This window comes from Telopea speciosissima, chromosome 6 (genome assembly GCF_018873765.1).
Source record: "Telopea speciosissima isolate NSW1024214 ecotype Mountain lineage chromosome 6, Tspe_v1, whole genome shotgun sequence".
Taxonomy (NCBI): domain Eukaryota; kingdom Viridiplantae; phylum Streptophyta; class Magnoliopsida; order Proteales; family Proteaceae; genus Telopea; species Telopea speciosissima.
In genome coordinates, this window is record NC_057921.1 from 24,906,372 (window position 1) to 24,927,440 (window position 21,069).

At 43.5% G+C, this 21,069-nt stretch overlaps 1 long non-coding RNA gene across 1 annotated transcript; it reads left to right on the top strand.

Annotated features, from left to right (window-relative positions):
* Positions 1 to 7,735: 7,735 nt before the first annotated feature.
* LOC122665033 lies at positions 7,736 to 20,354 on the top strand. The gene is made up of 3 exons (XR_006333421.1): positions 7,736 to 8,060; positions 8,883 to 8,885; positions 20,344 to 20,354. It is a non-coding gene; the product is annotated as an uncharacterized LOC122665033 (long non-coding RNA).
* The last annotated feature ends 715 nt before the right edge of the window (positions 20,355 to 21,069 follow it).

Sequence of the window (21,069 nt, forward strand, 5' to 3'; positions counted from 1 at the left end):
GGCTATCTTAACCCAACGATTCTACCTATATCACCTCCATCACATGCTTTACCTTGGTACCCTGATACAGGCGCAACTCACCATGTCACACCAGATCCGAACTCCCTTTCACAGTATGATGAGTATAATGTTAATGATCAGCTTCATGTTGGGAATGGTAAGGGCTTGTCTAATTCCCATCTTGGTTACACTTCTCTCCCTTCTCTTTCCAATCATTCTTTTCATTTGAATAATCTACTACATGTTCCTACTATCTCTAAACCTTTGCTTTTAGTTAATCAGTTTACCCGTGATAATAATGCATTCTTTAAATTTCACCCATCTCATTTTCTTGTGAAGGATCAAACCACCAAGTCCACTCTGCTATCTGGACCGAGTAAAGGTGGCCTCTATGAACTTCGTTCTTCTTCACCGTCTGTCCACACCACCATTCGTACTTCTCTTGGCTTATGGAATCGTCGTCTTGGTTATCCACATGCCCGTCTTCTTCGCCAAATGCTTTAGTTTAATAATTTTCCGTGCCATTCTTCTAGTGTTAGTTTTATGTGTTCGGTTTATCAATTAGGAAAAGCAAATTGTTTAACTCTTCCTGTTACTGATAGCATAAGTCTTTTTCCTTTGGATCTTATTCATAGTGATGTGTGGGGTCCTTCCCCCATCCCGTCTTGTTCTGGACATCGATATTATATTATTTTTGTGGATGATAATATTAAGTATATTTGGTTTTATCCCCTCTTGCGTAAATCAGATGTTTTTAGTACCTTTGTTGCGTTTCAGGCCCATGTTGAACGTTTGTTTGAACGAAACGTCAAAGCCATTCAAACTGATTGGGGTGGGGAGTTTCACTCCTTACCCAAATTTTTTTTTACCACACATGGGATATCTCATCGCCTTTCGGCGCCTCATACACATGAGTAACAAGGGGCTGTTGAGCTTTTGGGCTGGAAAGGCAAACTACTCTCTATGGCGGGCAGAATGGAGTTGGTTCGTTCAGTTATTTTAGGAATGCCTTTACATAATTTTTCTATTTATTGGTGGTCTTCTTCCTTTATAAAAAAAATGGAGGGTAGGGTGTGAAATTTCATTTGGAAGGGTGATATAGACTCTGTTAAGAAAATCACAATTCGAGGGGAAGACGTCTGCAAACCCAAAGTTGAAGGTGGATTGGGAATTCACAGGTTACGTGACGTCAACAAGGCTCTACTTTGCAAACTAGCTTGGCAAATAAAGCACGAGAATTTGGTTATGGCCTCTTTTTTGCGTACTAGGTTCTTGTCAAAGTCTGGTGAGTTGAGGAGAAGCTATAGATCCTCTTCCATTTGGCCAGAGGTTAAGAAAGTACGGAGCTTCGTGGCAGAGAAGGAGAGGTGGATGGTTGGTAATGGTAGATGTATTCATTTTTGGAAAGAGAGATGGCTAGGAAATTTTACAATTGAGGAGGTGTCTCATTTGGAGCCTAGCCTTTTTGACTCCCATTGTCACGTGGATCAATTTATTGTTGACTTCAATTGGGTTATTCCTCCAGTTCAATCGTCTTTCTTGAGAGATGTTTTTGCAAAAGCCTTGGAAGTGAAGATTCCTTGTACACAGATAGAAGACAAAGCCTTTTGAAGTATTACTTCTTTAGGGCTGTCCACAGTAAAATCAGCTTGGGGAGATATTCGGAGAAGAAACCCAAAGGTTCTATGGTACTCGATGATATGGGATACGTCTCTGTTGCCTAGAAAATCAGTTTTCTGCTGGAAGATGTTGCACAGTAAACTTTCCATGGATGATTCAGTTCAATCAAAAGGAATTGCCTTGTCCTCTAGATGTGATTTCTGTAGGAATGCAGCGGATTCTTATACTCACTTTTTATTGCAATGCCATTTTTCAAGAGTGGTCTAGTCTCTATTTCTGTCATGTTTTCAGATGGTTTGGCCTCAACTGGGTTATTTATGTGATTTAGCAACCTGGTTGAAGCGCAAATCCAAATTCTTTGCATTAAAAGATGTTTGGATTGCAGGGCTGGTTGTTGTTCCTTTCTTTCTATGGAATGAAAGAAATCTTAGATGGTTTGAGGGTAAAAGTAGAGAGCATTTGCACTTGTTTAATTTGATTTTAAGAGTATTGAAAAAGCAAATTCCATCTACTAAGGGTCGGCTGAAATCAGTGGGTGATCTTATTTGTTCAAGAAGATTTGGAATCCCAATCATTTCTCGTCTTACTCCTTCAATCAAGGAGATTTACTGGGTTCCCCCCCTCCCTTCACCCTTGGTTTAAATTAAATGTTGATGGGTGTTCGTTTGGGAACCCAGCTCGAGCAGGTGCTGGCGGTGTCATTCGTGACTTTCAAGCAAAGGTGGTTGCTTCTTTCAGTGAGTTTCTCGGTATTTGCTCTAACTATAAGGCTGAATTCCAAGCTCTAGTGAAGGGATTAAATATCACAAGAGATTTACGGATTCAGGCTTTATGGATCGAGTGTGATTCTATAGCAGTAACAGTAGCAATATATGGGAGTTGCATTCCCTGGCACATCTACAAAGAGTGACTTCTTCTCCGGCCTAACCTTTCTTCCATTCGATGGAAACTTTCCCACTGTTATAGAGAAGCCAATCCGGTAGCAGATTTTTTAGCAAAAGAAGCCACTAAGACCTTGTTGTCTTCCTCTTCTCCGACTATGCTATCTTCAATTCGTGATGATGTTGTGATGGATGCTCAATGTAGACCGAGATTCCGTATCTAGTGACTCTGATTTATCTTATCTGTAGGCTTCCCCTTTCCCTGTTGCTAGCCATGTTGAAGGTGGGGGATGAGGTATAGCATGTTTTATTTTTTCTTGGCTGGTTTTGTAATTCTTTTTTGTTCTTTTTAATACAATTGATCATTTAGCCAAAAAAAAAAACAAGGGGCTGTTGAGCGTCGCCACCGTCATATTGTGGAGACTGGTCTCACCCTTCTTGCTCAAGCCTCTATTCCTCAACTTTATTAGCATTTTGCTTTTGAGACTGCAGTTTTTTTCATTAACCATATGCCCTCTGTGGTTTCTAATGGTGTTTCTCTCTTTCAATTGGTCTTTCATAAAGTGGCGGATTATTCTTTTCCTTGTGCTTTTGGTTGTCTTTGCTTTCCGTATCTTCGTCCTTATAATAGACATAAAATGGATTTTCATTCTTCTCCTTATGTTTTTCTCGGTTATAATTCTTCGCATACTGGATATAGATGTTTTGATCCTTCACAAAACCGGTTCATTATAGTCTGCCATGTGGGTTTTGATGAGCACTCTTTTCCATTCTCTAAATTGATTTTAGGCCCTCCACCAACCCCTCCCACACCTTTGCCGATTCCTTAGGCAGGGGCACCCTTGCGTGTTCCCACCCAGACTGAAACCCATATTGGCACGCCCTTGCCATCCTCATCTCCAAACTCATTCCTTGCTACCACGCCTGCACCAGCACCAATCCCTTCCCCTATTCCATTGGCCGAACCTATGTCCTCACCACATGTAACTACCTCTTCTCCACCTAGCCGTACACACCATGTCAATGAGTTGTATGCCCAATCTAAGGGTGTTCCTCCCACCCAAACCATGACACTTCGGCCACGTTCCCCCTGCCCCAATGCTTTACTTGTTACTAATACTATTGATGCTTCTATTGAGCCTACTTGCTTTTCACGGGCTTCCAAGAGTCGGAATGGCATGCTGCGATGTCAAAGGAGTTTAATGCTCTACTGCGGAATGGGACTTGGTCACTTGTACCTAAATCCTCTTCCATGAACTTGATTGGTTGCAAATGGGTGTTCTGCATCAAGCACAAGGCTGATGGCAGTTTAGAGCGCTACAAAGCGCGCCTTGTTGCAAAAGGGTTCCATCAACAACATGACCTTGATTATAGTGAAACTTTCAGCCCTGTGGTCAAACCCGCTACTATACGTTGTGTTCTCTCTATTGCGGTTTCCCAAGGCTGGCCTATCCGCCAATTGGATGTTCATAATGCTTTCCTCCACAGACAGTTGCAGGAGGAGGTCTATATGACACAGCCCTTGGGTTTGTTGACTCAACTCACCCAAATCATGTTTGTAAGTTGCATCGCTCCCTCTACGGCCTTAAGCAAGCCCTTGGGCTTGGTTCCATTTTCTCTTAAAGTTTTTTCTTCATTTGGGTTTTCATGGTTCTCACATGGGTACGTCTCTTTTTATTCGCCGCCATGACCCACATGTTAGCTATATTTTGGTTTATGTTGACGACATACTTGTTACTAGTAGTGATCCATCTTATGTGGCAACTCTTCTTCAATAGTTGTCAGGGGAATTCACTATTAAGGATCTTGGTGATTTGCATTTCTTTCTGGGTATTGAGGCTTTAAAGCACCCCCAAAGGCACCCTTCTTTCTCAGTCTCATTACATCAAGGACTTACTCTATAGGGCTAGCATGACTGACTGCAAATCCGTTCGTACTCTAATGGCGACAACTACGAAGCCTACTGATCAAGGGGGTGCTCCAATGCCAAATCCGACTGAGTATCGTTCCATTGTGGGTGCTCTCCAATATGTCATCCTGATGCGTCCTGATGCCTCTTTTGCTGTTAATAAAGCTTGTCAGTTCATGCATGGGGCCCCCATTGACTACTAGCAACTGGTCAAGCGCATTCTTCGTTATCTCAAAGGCACTCACACCCATAGTTTGTTGTTTGAGTAGCCTTCCTCCCCGTCATTGCAAGCTCTCTCTGATGCGGACTGGGCTGGCGATTCCAGTGATATAAAATCAACTTGCGGCTTTGTTATTTTTCTTGGGCCGAATCTTGTGTCCTGGACTTCATGGAAGCAGCGCACTGTTGCACGCTCTTCCATTGAGACTGAGTATAAGGCCCTTGCGGATGCCTCTGTTGAGTTGATTTGGATAGAATATCTCTTTATGTAATTGGGTTTCCTCCTTTTTGGTCCACCGATTCTGTGGTGCGACAATATCGCGGCCACATATCTCTTCGCCAATCCAGTCTTCCATGCTCGTACCAAGCATGTGGAAATTGACTTTCACTTTGTTTGTTGTCGTGTTGCCAAGAAGCAGTTATAGGTGCAGTTTATCTCAACCAAGATCAGTTGGCGGATACATTTACAAAGCCGCTCGGTATAGGCCGTTTCCATTTCTTGCAAGACAAGTTGAAGATTCGAGTTCTAGAATCTCCACCTTTAGGGGGTGTATTGAGTATATTACAGTCTTTCTCTCCCTCTTGCGATTTGGGATTTTCTAGCTATGGAAACTGTATTGGTGGTTGCTCAAGAGATCCTCACATATGATATCAAATCCATCAAGGAATGGCAACTTCCTTATTGGCTGAGTTTCTTTCTTTAGTTATTTCCATATTCATTGTAATCTTTTCTCATTCTCTTACCTTGTAAACACCAACACATGTATAGTTTAAATATTCTCTTCATTGGAGAGAATCGGTTAATGCAAGAACTCTAATTTCTCAGCTCTAACATTTAGAAAAGCAAGCAATATAAAACATAGAAAGGCATCTATTCCTTGATAGATAAACTCGAGCATTTTCCATTTCCTTTTAGAATGGAGTTTTTTCTAGTAATAATAATTGGGAGAGGATGTCTTAGACATCCCACATAAAAAAAAATTCTATGGTGTCGAGAATGATGGTGGCCAACATGGTGCTACTTCCGTTTAACTATTTCCACATGGTTTGATTCTTTCAACCGGTTATGACAATAAATGCTCATAACTCTTTTAGAGAGCGGTTACACATTTGAATTCCAATCAAACCTTTTTTTTTTTTATGCTAAAGATCAACAAAGATTATATTAAAGAAAGAAAATGATACAACTATTAACATCCAGGCATACCCAGACAAATACAAAAAACACAATGTAAGACACAAAAATAAACCCCACCTATCACACCCCAAACCACCCCCTGGGAGGATTAGGTAGGTGACCTATTGCATAACGGCAATCCGCCAAACCCCCACAGATCTAGAAGTTGTTATTACATTCACGGTTCCACATCCATCTCTTTACCATAAGCAAGATCAGAGTGCTGCAGATAATCTACAATTATAACAAGAAAGAAAGCATAGCGATACGGGAATGATGGTGATATATATATATATAAAAGAGTTTTGAAACATTCCCTCCCAGATAGAACCCACGACTGAAAGATAAAGCTGATAAAAGCTAAAAGGAAATACATACATATATATATATATATATATATATATATATATATATATATATACAGGGTGAGATAACTCAACCCCAAAAAGAAAAGGAAACTAAAGCTGCACCACAAGCAAAATGGGGATAAACTCCTAACAAAAACAAAAAGGAGTCCCCAAGACAAAAAGCATCAAGTACACTCCTCAACGGTCTTCATTAATGACCACCGAGAATGCATGCATCATCGGCACGACCTCCGTCGGGGTCCACACCAATATCATCATAATAACCAGGGCTCTCCTCCTCGAAATGAGCCTCCATGCCACAGCGGCATCCACCTACAGAATCATCTAGAAGAAAAACATATATAACAGAGTGTGAGCCCCACTGAGCTCGTGAGCGAAACATATCATCATGCATGCACATGCAACCACAATCCACATGATCCTGCATGATATGCAAGTTTAGATTATTTATTAGCCACGTAACAATATAGCTAAGTCAAGTTAGTGCTACTACAATCCCCAATACATGTATCCCTGGTGTGGGCTTGGTTACCCTTTCCCGCGATACACCCATTGAGTTGTCGGAGAGGACTAGCCGGCTCCAGCATCTCCCTACCCAGGTCGGCCCGACCGGCCCTCTGGATTAACTCCTGTGAGGTAACCGACTCAATATCAATTCACCAAACCGGTGCAAAATCATTATATGTGGCATTCCGCCAAAAGTTCAACTTTCGGTGCTTCCCAAGCTTGTGGCCTGAGACTTCCCAGCATATTTGCCCTGGGGCATCCCAGCTGTGCTGAGGCTTCCCGGCATAAACGCCTCTAGGGTTTTACAGTAGTCCTCACAGTTATCCAACACCTGAACCCCTGTTGGCAAGGGTGTGTAGCACGGGTGATGAAACTCTAGCCCCATGTCTATATGGCATCGTATGAGTCGGGCAGTGTCAATCCATCCAACAACATCTTTCTAGAAACTATAAATCTCGGTATACTTCATTATCATAGAATGGGCTATTTATACAAGAGTCTATACATAACAGGTGGAGAGAAAGTCAATATTATAGTTGAGGGTTACATGCTAAAATTAATATTGATGTACAAAAAGTCATGGATCACATTCACACTTTAACACCCCCCCTTAAACTCAAGGTGGGTCAGAGAAAACCAACTTGAGTTTGGACACCAAGAAATGAAAACGCCCAGAAGGATGTGTTTTGGTGAATAGATGGGCAAGTTGGTGCGTGGAGGGAACATAGGGGAGAGCGAGAGTGCCGGGAAGTAGATGATGCCGAACAAAGTGACAGTAGATCTCGATGTGCTTGGTAAGCTCATGAAATACATCATTATGAGCAATTTGAGCAGCACTATTGTTATTGCAGTAGATATTGGTTGGAGTAGGGAGAGACACACCCATATCTTGTAGTAGCCATCGAAGCCAGATAAGTTTAGAAGTGGCATCAGCAAGAACATGGTACTCAGCTTCAATGCTGGACCGAGCAATAACATTTTGCTTCTTACTGTGCCAAGAGATGAAAGAATTTCCAAGAAAGAAACAGTAGCTAGTGGTGGATCGACGATCAGTGACCTCTCCGGCCCAATTAGCATGAGAATAGGCCCTCAAATCAAGAGATGAGTTGGAAGAATACAATAAGCCACATAGGAGAGTGCCCTTGATGTAGCGGAGAATGCGAAGGACTGCAGCAAAATGAGTGGATCGTGGAACAGTCATGGACTGACTAACAAGATGTACAACATAGGCAATGTCATGATGAGTGATAGTCAAGTAGACAAGACTACCAACAAGTTGTCTATAAAAAGTAGCATCAGATAGAGGTTCTCCATCAGTGGCTCGCAACTTGGCATTGAGTTCTAGAGGCATGTCAGTAGTTTTGTTCTCAGTCAGGCCTGTGTGAGATAGTAAGTTGGAAGCATACTTGGCCTGAGACAAAAAAAAAAACCATTCTGTAGCAGAAGAAACTTCAAGGTCAAGAAAATATTGTAAAGATCCAAGATCTTTCATCTCAAAATGCTAACTGAAGGAGAGTTTTAAAGACTTGATGCATGTAATGTCATCCCCTGTAATGAGCATATCATCCACATAAAGAAGTAAAAGTATAATTCCCAGGGCAATACGATGAACAACGAGGGCATTGTCATGCAGGCTCGATGAAAAACCAATTTTTAACATATTAGAGGTGAACTTAGCAAACCAGGCATGAGGAGCCTGTTTAAGTCCATATAAGGCACGATGTAAACGACAAACCTTGTGAGGAGGATGAGAATATCCTGGAGGAGATTTTATGAAAATTTCTTCTTGGAGATCACCGTTTAAGAAGAAATTTTTGACATCCATCTGAAAGAGAGACCATTGGTGAACTACTGCCATAATGATCAAGGTACGAACAGAGGTCAGTTGGGCTACAGGAGCAAATGTTTCTTCATAGTCAAGGCCATATTCTAGATTATAACCTTTGGCAACTAGATGAGCCTTGTATCACTCAATTGAACCATCTGACTGAGTCTTTATCTTGTACACCCACTTACAATCGACTGTAGTTTTATCAGGAGGAAGATCAACCAAATCCCAAGTATGAGCCTTATGGAGAGCATCACGCTCCTCTGTCATTGCTTTCTACCAAAGAGGGTCAGTGGAGGCCTCACGAATGGGGTTGGTTCATGTAAAGAAATAAGTGCAGAGAAATAACAATGAAAATCTTAAAGACGAATAGACTGTTCTCTTACCCGATCAGGATATCGACGAGAGAGGCTAGCAAAGGAATCCGCAGAGAGGTCTAGACCATTGGACGGGTCATCTGTAGTTGATAAAGGTGTTGTTGATGGAGCGGGAAGTGGAACGGCAATGGGGGGAGTCAGATGTAGGTGGAAAGGTGGTAGGAGGGTTGGGAGTTGGAGAAAGCGGAGGAGGAAAAAGGTCTGGAATAGGGTCGGGTAAGAAGTCAGAAGGTGCGGAAGGATCAAAGGAGAGTGAAGAGATGCTAGAGAAGAGTGTGTTTTCTCAAAAGACAATATGATGAGATAAACAGAGACGTCGAGCAACTGGATCATAACGCCGATAGCCCTTGTGCTCGATGCCATAACCGAGAAAACAACACTGGGCAGATCGAGGAGAGTTTATTCCATTCTTTGTCAAATAGAAGAACGAAACAAAGACAACCAAAAACACGAAGAATTGAATAATCAGGAGGGATGCAATGGAGATGCTCATAGGGAGAGATTTGGTTAGTTACCGAACATGATGTGCGGTTGATAGTAAATACAGCAGTGAGAGCAGCTTCTCCCCAGAAGGATGAGGGTAGTTTGGCTGAAAAAAGAAGGGCACGAGTTGTGTCTAAGACGTGACAATGTTTACATTCGGCGACACCATTTTGCTGGGATGTATCAGGGCAAGAAAGTTGACTAAGAGTACCATTTTGTTGAAGAAATGAACAAAATGGTTTTAAAGTGTATTCCCCCACAGAATCAGAGTGAAAACTTTATTGTGTTTGGAAAATTGGATGAAAATCATACGAGCAAAGTGTTGATAGATGGACAAGAGCTCAAACCAAAATTTGAATAGATAAATCCATTTAAAACGGGAATAATCATCAATAAAAATGACAAAATACCTTGACCCTCCTTTAGTAGGAGTAGGTGCAGGGCCCCAAACATCAGAATGAATTAAACCAAATGGAAAAGATGAAACAAAAGTGCTTTTATTAAAATGTAGTGTGTGTTGCTTTGCAAGCATACAATCATAGTCATCCATCAAAATAGAACCAAACTTCCCATTGGCAACCAAAGACCATAGAGGAGAGACTGACGCATGGCCTAGTTGAGAATGCTACAAAGAAAGAGATGACTGGGTGGAAGCAACAAGGTTCTTAGGAAGATGAAGGGTGGATAGTTCAAACAAACGACCAACTTTATGGCCTGTCCCAATGGTTTACACCGTCAGTGGATCTTGCACAACACAATCAAAATGAGAAAATAAGATGTCAAAAACTAAGATCACATAATTGATCGATAGAGAGTAAATTAAGAGTTAAATGAGGTACAAGATAGACATCAGAAAAAGACAATTGGGATGTGGAGACTTGTCCAGTGTGACTAATGTGGAGAGAGGACCCATTGGCAGTGTGAATTGTGGGTAAAGCAGGAGAACAAGATTTTGAACTAAATATGGAGGAGTCAGGAGTCATATGGTTGCAAGCCCCAGAATCAAGGAACCAAGAGGAGTTACCTGATGTGACAAAGAGAGCAGTGACAGAAGAAGTTGTACCAGACTAAGTAAGGACTTGGGTGAGCATCGCCTGAACGTCAGCAGCAGAGTAGTTAGCAGATGGTGAAGAAGAGGACTCAGCTTCAATAGTAACAGTAATAGTGTTGCAGTGAAGTCTATAAGAGTTCTGAGGATTCTAAATGGCGCCTTTTAGAGAAGGACAAAAAAATTTAACATGTCCAATACGGTGGCAGTGAAAACATGTAGACGTTGCATTCTTCTGTTGGTGAATACGACATTCAGAAATGTGGTGTCCCAGATGTTTGCAATAGCAACATTCCACTCAAGGGGAATCAGTAGGCCAGGCATTGGACCACTGGAGGCCACAAGGGTAGCATCAACAGAGCTGTGAGTAGAAATAGTCATGCGAGTCTCAATAGCAATAAGTTTAGAAAGAGCTTGATCAACAATAGTTAAAGGTTGGCGGGAGAGAAGAGAGGCCCGTGTATTCTCAAAACTCTCATCAAGTGCCATGAAAAATTGAACTAAGCAAGTTGACTCGCGGTGAGTACGATAAATCTCAATATCATTAGAACACTTGAGGTGAGGTCCAATAATTGCAATTTGATCCCATATTGCTGATATAGTGGAGTAAAAATCAGAAATAGACTGACCTTTCTTGAATTTTAGACTATGAAGTTCAAGCAGAAGTTGATATTGACAAGATAGATCAGAAGGAATGTACCAGTGAGCAAGAAATTCCCAAACTTCCTTCGCCGTGGTAAACTTGCCAAGAAGAACACCAATGGAGGTTGTAGATATATTGGTGATCCAAGAGATAATCTTGTGATTGTTGCTATCCCATTCGTCCAAACATTTTTCAAAGGCATCATTATTTTCATTGCCTTGCTTTTTTGGAACAACCTTGTTGCCGGTGATCTAACACCAAAGAGTACGACCTTTGAGAAATCTAGTCATACCTTGAGCCCAAGGAACATAATTGACAGTCCCTTCCAAAATGACACGGATGGGTTGAGTGACATCTATAGTAACGATAGGCACGAGAGTGGTCGAGTGATGGGCTTTGAATTTTATTTTTTATTTTGTAACAAAAATCTATAAGGGTTGTGTTGCATCAAGAAATCGCTCAACGGTCCTTCGAGTGCCGTAACCTGCAAAAGACCCTGAGTGGCAAAGGAGAACTGGTGTGGTTCTGGCCTAGGGTTCTCCGATGCCTAAGTTAGATCTCTCTGAGCAAACAGATGAGTGAATAGTAGAATTCAAGATCGGTGTAGGGGTAGAGTACCTTCCCTTATATAGTAGTGTCTGGCGGTGAGGAGAGTCCCAGTTGATGTAGAGTGGCCTTCGTGTTGGATAGAGTCCCTGGGCAACAGGGCTCATCCTTGATTGGTTATCTTCCCACGAAACATGGTGTCCTTGATAGACTTGGTATCCTTGATGGATAGACTGTAGATAGGTTCTAGGTGTTTGAGTCTGTTGTGGGTACGTTGACTGATAGGCGGTGGCCTAGAGTCCTGGAGGTAGTGTACGTCCTGTAGTTGGAGGCGGGGTGCTTTGATCTTGTTCGCGGTGTTTCAGCGTACGTCTGTCCACGTACACAGGGTCCGCACCAAAAAGGGGAGCTCGCTCAAGGGGGGGGGGAACTCACCCAAGGGGAGTTTGCCCAAGTGGGGGAACTCGCCCAAGGGGGAGCTCGCCCAGGTGGGGGAGCTCACCAAAGGGGAGTTCGCCCAAATGGGGGTGTTCACCCTGCCTTGCCTAGTCCCACCACATGGCGGTCTCCAATTGGTTAGCTTTATTTGGGGTTCATCATTTGCCCCCCACTCTCTTGGAGTGGAACGCTCAAGAGAGTATTTCTTAAGCTTGTATACCCCTCAAGGGGTTCTCAGCGAATAATCTTCTCATCAGGGTCCTGCTTATAAATTATTTGAGGAGGGAGAGGTTGAGGGTTCAAACCTCTCCTCTTTCACCTTGCTTTCTTCCTTCTTTTCACTTTTTCTCTTCTCTTGATTTTCTCTTCTTCTCTCTCTAGCTTTTCTCTTTCTCTCTCTCTTGCTTTGCTTTTGGCCTTCACTTTTTGTTGCCCACAAGGTGTGTGTCCTTTGGTGGCAAAGGGTGATGTGACATCCTCTTGTTTGTTGGTTACCATTTCTTGGCTTCTTCTAGGTCTTGGGCCATGGTTAGTCTCATGGCACATGTGGCTTGGTGCCTGGTCGTTGCTCCGCAAACATGCCCATCCTTAGTTCGTGCCTAGCTTGCCTTGACCATCCTTCGCATGGTGTGTCATCGACACACGTCGTCGCTCGCCCTCGATCGACGCCGTTCACGACCCATGGGTTCCTCGTCCGACATCCTTGCCCATTCGCGTGTCGTTACCCATTCGAGCCCGCGGTCCCTGCCCACGGCCCTTGCCCGTCCGGGCGTGCTTACCCATTCGTGTCGTTGGGGTCCTCGCCCCTTTGGGCGTCTCGTCCCCTTGTGTCCGTCCAGCGATCCTCACCCACTTGGGTGTCCTCGATCCATTCCCACTTGGGTGTCCTCGATCCACTCCTACTTGGGTGTCCTCGGTCCACTCCCACTTGGGTGTCCTCGATCCACTCCTACTTGGGTGTCCTCGATCCTTGATCCACGCCTGGTTGTGTTCGATCCTCGACCCTTGGCGGCGTCCGCACCCTTGGCTGGTCCGCGGCCCTTGGCCGTGGCCAAACAACCCTTCTTTTTTTTTTTTTCAATCTATCTTCTCTCCTTTCTCTTTCCAAGGTCCCTTTTTTCTTCTTTTTTTTTTTTTTTGAGTCGAATTGGTCTTTGGCCATAGACACGTCTTTATTCGAACCTTGATCTCGATCCCTCATGAACTTCGACCTCGGACCTCGAACCTTGAACCTCAACCTCAGACTTCGACCTCGAACCTCGAAACTCATCCTCAGACTTCGACCTCGAATCTCGTCCATGTCCATGGCCTGTCGCCTACGGCCCTTGGCCGTGGCAAAATTTTTTTTTTTTTTTTTTTTTTGTTGGTATTGATTTGAATTGGTCTTCGGCCATGAACACATCTTTACTCGAACCTTAACCTCGACCACTCGCGAACTTAGACCTCGAACCTCGAACCTCGAACCTCGCCCATGCTCATGGCCTGTCGCCTACGGTCCTTAGCCGTGGCAAAAATATATATATATATATATTTTGGTACCTTTCCTCATGAGTTTGCTTGTTGGTCGTTGCAGCTTGCTTTCCACTCTCCTGGGTCTGTGGCTTGACGTTGGGGGACTACTACTCAAGTAGGTAGCCTTTATTGCCATTGTCCATGATGTCTAGCGAATCTGACTCCGCCACTGTTGTGGTTGAGTCCTCGGATGGACCCTCTTCAAGGTTGTATTCTTTTATAGACACTCTCCCCCATTGCCTCCTCCCAGACCTACTTCTAGTGACGGGGAGGGTGCTGTTGATGGTCCTGGCCCAGATGGTAGTCCTCCTAGAGATGATGTCTGCCTTAATGAGGTTTCCTTCTCCCACAACATTCTTTCTGGATTTCTATCGTTTGACCCTCGCTCCTTTGTGTATTGCTCTTGGTCACTCGTATATGGCCGATAGGCCTTGGTAGTCATCCAACTTCGCTGGCCTTGCGCCTTGAGCCTTGATAGTTCTCAAACTTTAGTGGTTTGTAAACCTTGGTGGTCTATGGACCATGGTGGCCTTACGCCTTGGTGGTCCGGAGACCTTGGTGGCCTTACGCCTTGGTGGTCAGCGTACCTTGGTGGCGTTGCGCCTTGGTGGCCAACGGACCTTGGTGGTATAACGTCTTGGTGGTCAAAGGACCTTGGTGGCATAACGCCTTGGTGGCCAACGGGCCTTGGTGGCATAACGCCTTGGTGGCCAACGGGCCTTGGTGGCATAACGCCTTGGTGGTCAATGGACCTTGGTGGCCAGCGGGCCGGGCCTTGGTGGTCAACGGACCTTGGTGGCATAAAGCCTTGGTGGCCAATGGGCCTTGGTGGTCAACGGACCTTGGTGGCATAACGCCTTGGTGGTCAACGGACCTTGGTGGCATAACGCTTTGGTGGCCAGCGAGCCTTGGTGACATAACGCCTTGGTGGCCAACGGGCCTTGGTGCGGTGGTAGTGATTCAACTTGAGTAGTAGAAGACGAGTATTCTGAAACCAAATCTTTACTTCAAATGAGAAAATTTTTCAAATTATCCTTGAAATAGTACTGCCATCTACTGCTACTATTACAACTGCTGGTGCTGTGCTGTTGTTGTTACTTCTACTGATAGTATTTCTTCAGGTGCTCTAAGTTCTAGGTACGGTCTACCTTCTTGCCCCCCGGAGTTTTCAAGAGGTATGTCCCTGGACCTATCTGCTTGGAAACTATGTAAGGTCCTTCCTAATTTGATGATAGCTTCCCTTCCTTCCGTGGCTGTGATGCACTTGCTCTTCTTAGGACTAGGTCCTCCTGGTGGAATAGTCGTTCTCGTACCCTGGCGTTGTAGTACTTGGCTGTTCGTTGCTGATATGCCACGTTCTTCAGTAACGCCTTCTCACGTACCTCGTCCAAGAAGTCCAGATTTACGCGCAGTCCATCTGTATATGTTCTTTCATTGAAGTGCAGTACCCTGTGAGACATGGCTAGGACTTCCACCGGTGCCAATGCTTTTGTGCCATATGCTAAGCGAAATGGGCTCTCCCCTGTGGGTGTCCTTACTCTGGTGCGATATGCCCATAGAACGCTTAGTAGTTCCTCGACCCACTTCCCTTTGGCTCCTTCTAATCTTTTCTTTATTCCATCCAGTAGGTTTCGGTTTGTGACCTCCACCTGACCATTGGCCTGTGAGTAGGTTACCGAAATAGGCCGATAGTCAATGTTGTAGCTCTGACAGAAGGTTTTGAACTTGGGGTTGTTGAATTGCTTCCCGTTGTCAGAGACTATGATCTTTGGTATGCCGAACCTATAGATGATGTCGTCACGGATGAACTTCTCCATTTCATTCTCTGTGATCTTGGCCAATGGTTTGGCCTCTACCCACTTGGTGAAGTAGTCAATGGCGACCACCAAGTACTTTCAGTTGCCTGATGCTACTGTGAAGTCCCCTAAGATGTCGACTCCCCACATGGCAAAGGGAATGGGGTTGAGGATCGATGTCAGCTTGGTGGCGGGTAGATGGGGTACTGGGGCGAACAACTGATATTGCTCGCAGGCCTTGACGTACTGGATGGCTTCCTCTTGTATTCTCGGCCAGTAGAGCCCCTGGCGGAGGATTTTATAGGCTAGGTGTCTTATTCCCATGTGGCTTCCACAGATCCCCTTATGTACCTCTGCTAGAGAATATTGGGCTCTCTTGGGTCCTAGGCATCGAAGTAGTGGTGCTGTTGCCCCCCTCTTGTATAGTACTCCATCCAGGACGGTGTACTTTGTAGCTCTCATCCTTATCTTCCTTGCTTCGACCTTGTCTTCTGGTAAGACGTCGTTCTGTAGGTAGTTGAGTATGGGGTCCATCCAGCTAGGCCCCTGTTTAAGTTAAAATAAAACCACAAGCGTACGGGTCAATCGTAGCTATGGGTCGAACACGAGGAGATATACGCCACTCTATTTAACTAACTTAAAAGTAATGCAAAATGAACCAAATTAAAGTGTTAAATTAAACTAATTAAACTAACGAAAATCAATGCATCCTAACTCATAAGCATCTAACAAAATTAAGGGATTAAATCGGCGTCCTAAAACATGAGCATCTAACCTATCAAACTAAAGCGAATTGAAAGGAATAAAAAAGCAGCCACATATACTAACCACATAAAAAGAAATAAGGGAATAAAAATGCATCCATAAATCACAACCATATAAAATTAAAATAAAAGAAATAGAGGGGGAAGAAGAAGAAGATAGAGAGAGATAGAGGAGATGGAGAATGAGATTCAGAGTTTAGATAGTAAAACCTGGATGTGCTTGTATGAATGTAATTGAAAAGCTTGAATACTTGCATAAACTTACCATGGCCTCCTCTTCTAAATCTTCAAGTCTTGTCATCAACTTAAGAACTTAGACTAGAAGGCTAAAAACCTAAACTAGAATTAAGAAATTACAACCCAATTGAAGACTTAAATTGAAATTAAAGCATAAACTAAACCTATTATAACCATTAAATGAAAATCAAAAAAGCAAACTAGAACTTAGAAAAGCCAAAAATCACAAATTAAAAGGAGAAGAAGAGAAGAAATTTCACTAAGTGAATGAGCAATTTTTTACAAGAGAGGTAGGGGGTATTTATAGGGGGAAGAGAGGAGAAAAGAGAAGAGGGAAGTGTAGGAGAAATATTCCCTAAGAAAGATAATATTCTCTTCTCCTTCTTCTTTTACAATGCCTTGAATCCCAAGAAAAAAAGAAAAAATAGAAAGAGGGAGAGAATAGAATATTGGTTACATAGACTTTCTATTTCTAGAAAAGTAAATTTCTAATTCTGACTTGTGCTTCCTTTTCTTTGTAGATATCTTCTCCAAGCAATAAAATCAAAGCATCTTTGATTTTTCAACCTTCCATAGATGAGAAAATATCTTTCAAAATAAATCTGTCCCAAGTGAAGTTCCAGGAGTGCCCTTGAAAAGTTGGAGGGGAGAGAGAGAGAGTGATGACTAGGATTCCACTCATAATTAATGAAATACCAAATCTATCCTTCAAAAAACGTGGAGCATGGGGTGGTTATATAGGCCTCACTATTGTGTTCCTTGCAAAAAATCACCCAAAATAGACCCAAATTTCGTCCAATTTGGAGTTCGAGAGCCCAAGATATATCTTAAGTTGAAGTTGGACTGTCCAGAGCCCTCCAAATGGAATCTCTCGGCTAACAGAAAAACTTCTCAGAATTATGCTAAAGACCCTCGAATCCGAACTTCCGCTTTACTTTATCCCCGGCCGACTGTCAATAATTACAAATAAATCCCTGCAGACCATTTTCGCGCGTCGTTATAGAAACGGCCGTAACTTCTTCGTTTCAACTCGGAATCAAGTGCCTTTTGAACCGTTGCGAAGCTGATTCGATGGGCTACGCATCCATACTATTAACATCTCTAAAGAGCTTAAAAATATTTCCTTAGCATCATCTCCTCCATTTTCACAAGAATTCACCTAAAACTTGAAAAGTACAAGAAAACACCGAGTAACTCTGTCCAATGTGGTAAAATGTATGCTTTATGCCCTAAGATTTCACACATAAATGTTCTCATCAGATTCCCCCACACTTGAACGTTACTTGTCCTCAAGTAAAGAAAAATAAAACTAACCTAAAATGCAAAAAATCTTAACTCACTTTCGTAGGAATCACGGTTGCACTTAGCATGTGCAACAAACCTTTAAACCCCTAGGTTACCCCTAGTGGACGAGTAGTGTCTCGTGAGTGTTTGCAGTGAATATACACCCAAAATTCAATTGTAAATAAATGCTGTAAATTTTAATCATGGCATAAGTAAGATTGTTAAATCCGTGCCCAAAACCCAGTTTAAAACTCGGTCGACCACCGGTCTGGTTTGAACCTTTTATGTAGAACCGGGAGCGGAGTACGCTCGTGAACTGTGGACCATGATACTCAAGCCATCCCACAAGATTGTTGACCGTGACTCTAGAGAAGTCGTCGAGGATAGGTACATCGAGAGATAGGGGAAAGTTTGTCTTCGAGGGTGCATTCCTAGCATTTCCTTATTTCGAGGATCCGCCCGGCCTCGCCCGGTATCGCGTTCCCACTTATAGATGATTGGGAGTAAGTTAATATCCTAATAACTCATGAGTATAAATACTAGAATGGGCTTAGGACCTGATGTTTCTTCTAATCATATTATGGGCCTGTATAATGGGCCCAATAACTTAAAATGAACCTAAAGACCTAAGACAACCAAACATGACTTAAGACTAAAGTGAGGTAAATAGGGGTCAATCCACTATTCACCTCACAATAGAAAACCTAAATCGTGGAGAGGAAAGGAGAGAAGGAAAGAAAGAAGAAGAAGAAAGAAGAAGAAGAAGAAGAAGGAAGAAGGAACGAAGAAGAAGAAGAAGAAGGAAGAGAGGTGGAACCCAAGCTTACTCTCCTACATTGGTGAGCATTCTCTCTCTCTCTCTCTCTCTCTCTCCCTCACTTCCTAATTTATAGACCTAGGGTTTGGACTTATGAGCCATGAGTGCTTCATCTACCCTAATGGAAAGGCCATTAATGGCTAATCTTTGAAGCTTAGTTATAAAGACACCTAATCCTACCTTGAACCCCCTTTCACCCTTTCTCCATTTATGAACCCTAAGTTGGGGATTCACCTCCATTTATGGGTTTCACCAACCCTTATGGAAGACCATAGAGGTGTGGTTTGTGGGTTGTTAAATAACATTGATTAAAGCCCCTTTCAAAACCCCAATACCCAAACCCATGAGTTTTCTTTCCATATGTATTTTAATGGAGAAAAACCTAATCGATCATGGGGTTTACAAACCCATGTTGGGTGTGTGCTATGGCACCTTGGTTGGAGTTGTTCTCATGGCCAAAGAGACCCCTAAAAACCCCTAAGAATACCCCATTTTAGCCCAAGACTTTGGGGCTGCAAAACCATTCTCGGAATGGCATGAGCAAGCAAGAGCGCACGTGGACAGGCACATGCAAGTGCCGTCCCACGAGAAACTAGATCTGCGGTGGGAAGTCGAGAGGGACAGGCACATGGACAGAGCACATGCAAGTGCGTCCCGAGAAAGATCGCCGGTGGGAGGTCCGAGAGGGACAGCACATGGACAGGCACATGCAAGTGCCGGTCCACGAGAACCTAGACTGCCGGTGGGAAAGTCCGAGAGGGACAGGCACATGGACAGGCACATGATATAGCCTTCTTTGTATGTGCCGGTCCCCTATTTTAGCCTTGTTTGATAACTTATGGGGCCCAACTCTTCTAGCCCTAAGGCACTAATCTCCCCACGTTGTACACTCTCTTTAGGTTGGTGACTGGCTCGGGGCGTATTAGTACGTGGGGACAGTGTACTTGGCATCGAACGTCGATTTGAAGAGCTCCGTACTAACGATTGATCGAGAATCAAGGTGAGTGAGTTAAGCAAACGTCTTAATTTATGGAATGTTTGTGTGTCGTGTCTTGCGAATGCCATTCATACATGTGTGCTATAATATATAATTATTGGTAAGATATAGGACGATATAAATGTTTAGATGTTGATAGGACTTTACATTCTTGTCTTGCGATATTATTTATTTTATTGCACTATGGTGCGAATGGTATTGGATTTAGTTATGGGACTCGGGTGCCGGTTGGTGCTGGACACCGGGATTCCATAATATGGACTCACTCATGGCATGTAGATCTAGGGCTTCGGAGCGGGATCAAGTGCCGGTGGGTGCTGGGCTTGAGATTGCCGTACTTGAAATTGCATTAGAGTTGTAAATTGCATTAGGTGGAAACGGGATGGTGACCGGCGAGACTACGTGGTATTCACATCTCGTACTTGTATACGTACGTATGGGCTAGAGGGGCGAGAGGATAGCCGGCCGACCGTATTTCGGTATCTATGGACTCGGCCTCGGCCTATGCACATGCATACCTCACTCATACAATAGGTGAATGCTGGCTAGGATAAATGTTTACCCGTACTATGACCCTTACAAACGGGGTTAGGTGTCGGTCAAATCCGTGGGTTCCGACCGTTATTCGGGTATACCCACCGGGAAGTTCGGGCGCCAACCGTATTTTGGGCCGAACGCCGGGACGGGATTTGACTCGGGGTTTGCGTATATCTCTTGGTGGAGACCGGCATGAGAGGCTTCCGGCGCGACTCGGGTTTGTCATCGCCGTATACCATCCGTTTATGGTACCGAGGTGGGGATGCTACCTAAGGTGTTGCTATAGTACTATACTGACTTAGTTGTGTGTTAGGTGGATAACAATAAAACTATACATCATCATTCATTCATGTAGCATGATTGTAAATTGTATGTGATGTACGGTCTACCTTGGTGGTATGGGACACCTTGGTATCCGTCCATCATGTATGGTTTGCGTCAACCCCATTCATTATTATTATTGTGTATGCTTGTGTGGCTTAGCCACTCATTGGGCTCGATTGGAGCTCACTCCTCGAGGAAACATATTTTTAGTTGATGCGGTACATTCGAGCATGATGACACGGAGTTCAAGACTCTGATGAAGGTCATGAAGAGTGGTGGACTTCGGAGTATGAGGATCATGGACCGGAGTGCTCTTGTGAGATGTGTTCCACGAGGAACAGTGATTCTTGGCTGGTGGCCATCTTTTGTTACACTTTGATAAACTATTTTCTGATTCAAAGGTGTATTCTTTTATTCCTTTCTTGATAAGTGTATTTATTATAGAGAGCGTATTGATACGCTCCAATTGCATTCCCCGTGGTTCAGGGATGGGGGTGTGACAAAGATAGTGCACACAGTCTCAAAGAAATACTCAACTAAATATTAAGGAGCCAAAGGTTTCCCCACACTTGAATTTTATCACCCCACATCAATTCAAGTAACAAGCATGCATCAAGGTTAAGGGATCTCCTCATACTTTCTGAACACTACTCACCTTCAAGTAAACCACTCATAGCACCGATGGAACCAAAGATTTAGGCATTGAGTATTTTTTACCATACTTTCTTTTCCAGGCATTAAGGCAAAAGCTTTGTTT